The following is a 6,069-nucleotide window of genomic DNA, read 5'->3' as shown; positions in this document are numbered from 1 at the left end:
TTGGTTTGAAATTTATGGGTATTACAGAAACATTCGGGGGTGGATAACTTCATGTAGTATCATAACAGTTGAATATTTGTAAAGAAAGTAAACACAACCATCATAAATATAATTTAAAAGTTACATTGTTGAATACAATACATGTCTCAAAATAAATTACAATATGATGATTTAATAAGTTTTAAGACTGACGTCTTAGCGTCCCTTCTCCAAAAGCTGATGATTTACCTGTATTACTGAATCCCTGAGAAATACAAGTAGTTTTGAAAAAGTGTCAACAATTAAGTTGGTGAGTTCATAAGCGTTTTTGTATAAGAATAGTATCATTTTTAGTGTAAAATAACTGAGTTTCTTCCTAGAAAATCCAATATTTTCAATAAGAGAGTGGTGTTTTTAGAAGTTCCAAAAGGCTGAATGTATAAGTGTTTTCCACACTTTAAATAGTATAAGTAGATTTATATAAGTATATATAATCACTAAGGCGCTTAACAGCCCCGTAAACCGAGATATATTAATACTCCATGTGAGTTTTTATAATCGTGCTATTGACCCAGACTGCCTGTAACAACGTTCTTCAGGCGTTGGAATGATATGACGTTTGTCACCCCAGACCTGTCGGTCTAACTGTAGCTAACAGTTTAGGTGCGGGATTGTCAGTCCCATATAGATCTATACACAAATATCACGCTCTCCCTTACAAGAGATTATGGCTTATAAAACAGGACTTAATCTGCGAACTGAACGGTTCGATGAATTCAGATATCTCACAAAATTTGGTATCAACAGGTTTACGTATGAAAAGTCCATTTTCTTTGTAAATATAAGTATTTCCTCTTTTGTTTATAGTATGTAAAAATATCATGAATATCTCATAACTATACCTATTATAGTTTTAAAAAGAGTGTTCCGTTAGGATGAAAAACCTTGGCTTATTACCAACCTTGCATGAAAAGTAGTCTTTAACTTTAGTAGTTACGTTATTTTATGTATTTAACATTTATACATAAGATGTAGGTAAAACATTTAAAACCATATGTAACGATGCGTATTTTAACATAAGTTTTTCTTGTGTTTCACTTGTATTCCCCCCCTCCCCCCCTAAAACATGAAAAAGACGTGAAAATGTAGGGGTATGAACTCACCTGATAAGTGGTGAATCGGGCAGCGTGTCGTTTCTAGGAATGATCTTTCTTGACGTAACCGCGGGTTTCTGGTGAAGAAACGAGCTTCACGTGGGCAACACTTCGACTGTAAAGAATTTTTTTCTCGGGAACTTCGGGGCGTCGGGACTCGCGTCGTGCTTTAGGGGTGTTACCGGGGCTTCGGGGTGGCTTAGAGGTGTTTAAAAGTGAGAAAGCATAGGAGAGAGGATGGAAATGAGCAACCAAAACCGAAAGGCTTCGACTTCTATATATAGCCTAATTTCGAAACTCACGTCGTGAGTTTTGCATAACTCACGTCGTGAATTGGTCCCGATTCGCTCATGGCTTGCGTCATTTGTCAACTTGCTCTGGAAGAGTCAATCAGCTTGCTCATGTCGTGAACACTGTGTTCACGTCGTGAGTTCTGACATAGTGTCGAAGTTCGTGTCCCGAACTTCATAAATTCATATATTTCGCGTACAAACTCCTTTTTCGACGTTCTTTATATCGACGCGTAGGTGAGATTATGCTCTACAACTTTCGTTTAGACTCCGCCGGCTAATTTTGACTTAAATTTTAATATTATATTTTTAACAGGCCAGGACAGGAAAAGTCCGTTAAAAATTCATATCTTCTTCATCTGACGTCCGTTTTCGTCTGTCTTTTTACGTACTTCTACTATAGTCGGGATCTTCGATTTTCGTTAAGGTTGCGTCGACTAAAAGTCGTCCGATCTCTATTTCGAGTTTTTAGCTCTCTACTACTATATCCGAAACTTAGAAAAATAACAACTTCCTCATACGAAGTCAGATTTGGACGTTCTTTTTATGTATGTTTACGGTTTAATGAGATCTACGACTTTCATTTAGATACCTAAGGCCAAAAAGTATTTTATTGAGATTTCGCTTTTTATGCTTAACAATGTTTTACCGGTTTTGACGCGGATCTTTGATTGGTCATAACTTCTTCGTTATAACTCAGATTTGAGTGTTCTTTATATTTCTGAAAACCTTGACACGATATCTATCATTTTATGCAACCCAATTGAGACTTTTGAACATTTCATTTTTAACGCTATATTTATTATATCAAAATAGATTACCATACTTGACTTTAGGTCATTATATTGACTTGAAATATCGGGTTGTCACATCATCCCCATGTTAGAGGGAATTTCGTCCCGAAATTAGGTCTAAGATAGGCATTTATGGACTAGGGAAGAGATGCGGCTATTTTTGTTTCATCTGCTCTTTACGCTCCCAAGTGTATTTAGGTCCTCGCTTGGCATTCCAACGGACCTTCACAATGGGTATGTGACTTCGTTTTGTTCTTTTAATTTCCCTATCCATGATTTCTACTAGCTCTTCTACGAAGTGGAGACTCTCGTTGATTTCAATTTCGTCCAGAGGGATGACGAGGGTCTCATCGGACAAGCACTTCTTTAGGTTTGACACATGAAAGGTAGGGTGTACGTTATTGAGCTCCTGTGGTAATCGAAGTTTGTATGCTACCGGGCCAATCCTGGAAAGGATCTCGAATGGTCCGATATACCTTGGATTTAGTTTCCCACGTTTTCCAAAACGTATTAATCCCTTCCAGGGTGAGACTTTGAATAGTACTCGGTCCCCAACCTGAAATTCCAAGGGTTTTCGTCTTTTGTCCGCATAACTCTTTTGTCTGTCTCTTGAAGCCTTTAATCGTTCTCGGATGTGGAAAACCTTCTCGGTAGTTTCCTTTATGATTTCCGGGCCAGTGAGAGTGCTGTTAGGTACTTGTCCTCTAGCTAGTTGCGTGTTACCCACTTCACTCCAGCACAGAGGTGATCTGCACTTGCGACCATAGAGGGCTTCGAATGGAGCAACCTTGATGCTAGTGTGATAGCTATTGTTGTACGAGGACTCGACCAATTGTAAATGGGTATCCCATGCCTTACCAAGATCGATCACACAAGACCTTAACATATTTTCCAAGGTTTGAATGGTCCTCTCACTCTGTCTGTCGGTTTGTGGGTGGTAGGCGGTACTCTTGTCTAGTCTCGTTCCTAGAGATTTTTGTAGTGACTTCTAGAACCGCGAGGTGAATCTACTATCCATGTCCAAGATAATGGATATTGGTGCACCATGCAGTCGCACAATCTCCCTGATGTATGTTCTAGTCAGTTTCTCCAGCTTGTCTGTTTCCTTTGTTGGTAGGAAGCGTGCGGATTTGATTAATCTGTCGACGATCACCCAAAATGGCATCAAGTCCACTCGTTGCCTTGGTAACTTGATTTTTAAGCCCATTGCAATCCGCTACCACTCCCATCCAGGTATCTCCAGTTGTTATAGTAAGCATGCGGGCTTTTGCTCCGAAGTTCATGATAAGACTCATCCTTGGCTCATCCATCCTCACCTCGTGTATACAAGTTGTATATAATTTAAATCGACAAAACTTTCGGTTGGGTGGCTCTGCCCCAAGTCCACAACCAGACAAGGAACATGAAGTAGGGCGGAATCACACATCCTAAATCTTGTTGAGTCTAAATTATATGCCACTCTTGCATATACAACTAGCAGCGATAGATTAACCTAATGAGTTCTTATACTCTATTCTTGAACTTGACCTGCAGTACAAGTGGTCTTCCTCGGAGATCTCTTGGGTATGCTACGGGTGGTTACTGACTTCCGAGACTTCTTTGGTGCTTTCTGTTTCAAGTTTTCTATCTATTGAGTAGGCTAGAAGGTGTGGTACCCCTCGCATGGGTACTTCTGAAGTTTTGAAGTGATATACGATATAAGGGTTTGCGTTATGGATTGGAAGAATTTCATATGACAACTGATTAAGGAAAAAGTTCTTTTACACGGCAGAAATTTTTTTTTGCATGTTAAGGATTAAGCCAAACCATGTCGGATGAGGATGTCGGAACTTCTCAACGAAGTAGATATTAAGTTATTCTGGAAGAGATGATTACTAGGATAATGAACAATTCTATGCACATAAGTTTTCAGCGTCTTCAGTTTTATTCTGTTATTTTGCTACGAATCCCCTTTTTAATTCAAAATTGGCGGATACTACTAATACGAGGGTTCTGAAAATTTTGAAACTATAAACTTTCATGGGATGATTCCTACTAGGTCTCTCTATCATTGCTTGGTGTACACAAGTCATGTATAATTAAGATTGGTAAGACAGTTGACTGAGCAACCCTGCCCTAAATCCACAACCAAACAAGGAACATGAAATGAGGCGGGATCACTCACTTTAAATCTACAGATCTTAATTATAAATGTCCCTAATGCTTACACTAAGCCATCATATCTTACCTGATAGGGTTCTCAGTTTTATATGAATGCTGTGATTTGGTTCAAATGAGAGAGTAGTTATAATTATAAATAAATTATTGGGGTTTGGAAGCGTACCAAACTATAGCAGGGTTCTTTTATGCTTCCCCATTCTCTGGGGTCAAATTCCTCCTGCTCCCCCGTCGTTCTTCTCTGTTGGACAGTCCCTCTTGTAATGTCCTTTATCACCACAGAGATGACATATTGGACTTGTTCCAACGTTGGTAGTTGAAGTGATGAATTTGACCGGAGTCCTACAGAAACGGGCGGTGTGCCCCTTTATGCTGCATCTATTGCAATGCAGTACTCGGCAGATTCCATGATGATGGTAGTTGCACTTGCTGCAGTGTGGGAGGTTTCCTAAGTACGGTGTGGTCGGTGTTGGGATAGCAGGGCTGATGGGGGTATTGACTGCCCCAGCTTGTTGCCCTTCTGTAGGTCCTTGAGTTGAACAACTCCCTTTCTTGTTCTCGAACTTTCGTTTCAGACAATTAGGTTTGAGGTTCGGAGTGTCTTTACAAGTAGGCACTTGTTGCTGAAATTGATTATCACCATGATCGGGATTGCCGATCACATTTCTACTAACATTTGTGTTGTTAGCATTAAGGTGAGCCATGACAGCTGCTACGGCTGAGGTGACTGCATCTTGAAACGTAGCCACATCTATCTAAAGGATTGGTGTTTTATCGGAGGGTTGCTTACGTTTCTTCGTAGGCATGATTCTGTTACAAGATGAGAAAATGAGCTCGTGAGCGATTATGGTTGGCTTTAGATATATTCCAATCATTTATATTAATATAAATTTTTCGTTTCGCTATACTGATCTCAAAGATTCGACCTACATCCCTATGACGCAGTCATGGTAAAAGAGTAGAATGAAGTTTCTAGAATGGTTACCAGACGAGTGTCATCCGAACGAAGTTATCTTTGGTTGGTGGATACTATGATTCAGTTTACGAAAAGATTTGAAAGTAATTCATAATAGAGTCTACAATAAATCGACTTATGAATTTGAGAAGTAATCACTCTTGATTGAGGTTTCGTGATCCGAATTATTGTTATTAGCCAATACAGGAAAAGACGATAAGTTCGAAACCTAATGTGAGTAATGTATTCATTAACTCACTAGGTTGCATTATTTATTAGTTATTATTGTGACGAAAAGGCACTCAAACACTTCGCGTGTAACATGCGTGGTCCTCCTCCGTTCTCCGTTTTATTCTGGGTGATAATGATTTGTTCTCTCCTGATATTTATAGGGTGTCCTTCTCCTTCGTAGGTATATTGAATTTCTGTGCCGTCTTACTTCCGATTCTTACACCGATCTCCATTACTTCATAATGAAGAGTTCGAATCCCGGGGAGTCATGCGAATGCGAGTTTTTCGTTTTGTTATACTGTTCTCGATGATTCGACCTACATCTCTGCTACGTTTCTATAGTACTGTAAAAACATTTAAGTTATTAAGACAGAGCATTGGCGTTAACATCTTAAGTTGGTTCGGGTTTTACGCGGAGGCATCTTTTACTATAAAGATTAAAAGATGAAACGATTGTAAGATATCAAGAGCGAACATGAATTTGATATCTCATAACCAAAACACTTAGT

The sequence above is a fragment of the Lactuca virosa genome, chromosome 3 (assembly GCF_052849685.1).
Source record: "Lactuca virosa cultivar CGN04683 chromosome 3, Lactuca_virosa_CGN04683_v6, whole genome shotgun sequence".
NCBI classification, from domain to species: domain Eukaryota; kingdom Viridiplantae; phylum Streptophyta; class Magnoliopsida; order Asterales; family Asteraceae; genus Lactuca; species Lactuca virosa.
This window is presented reverse-complemented; position numbering follows the sequence as displayed.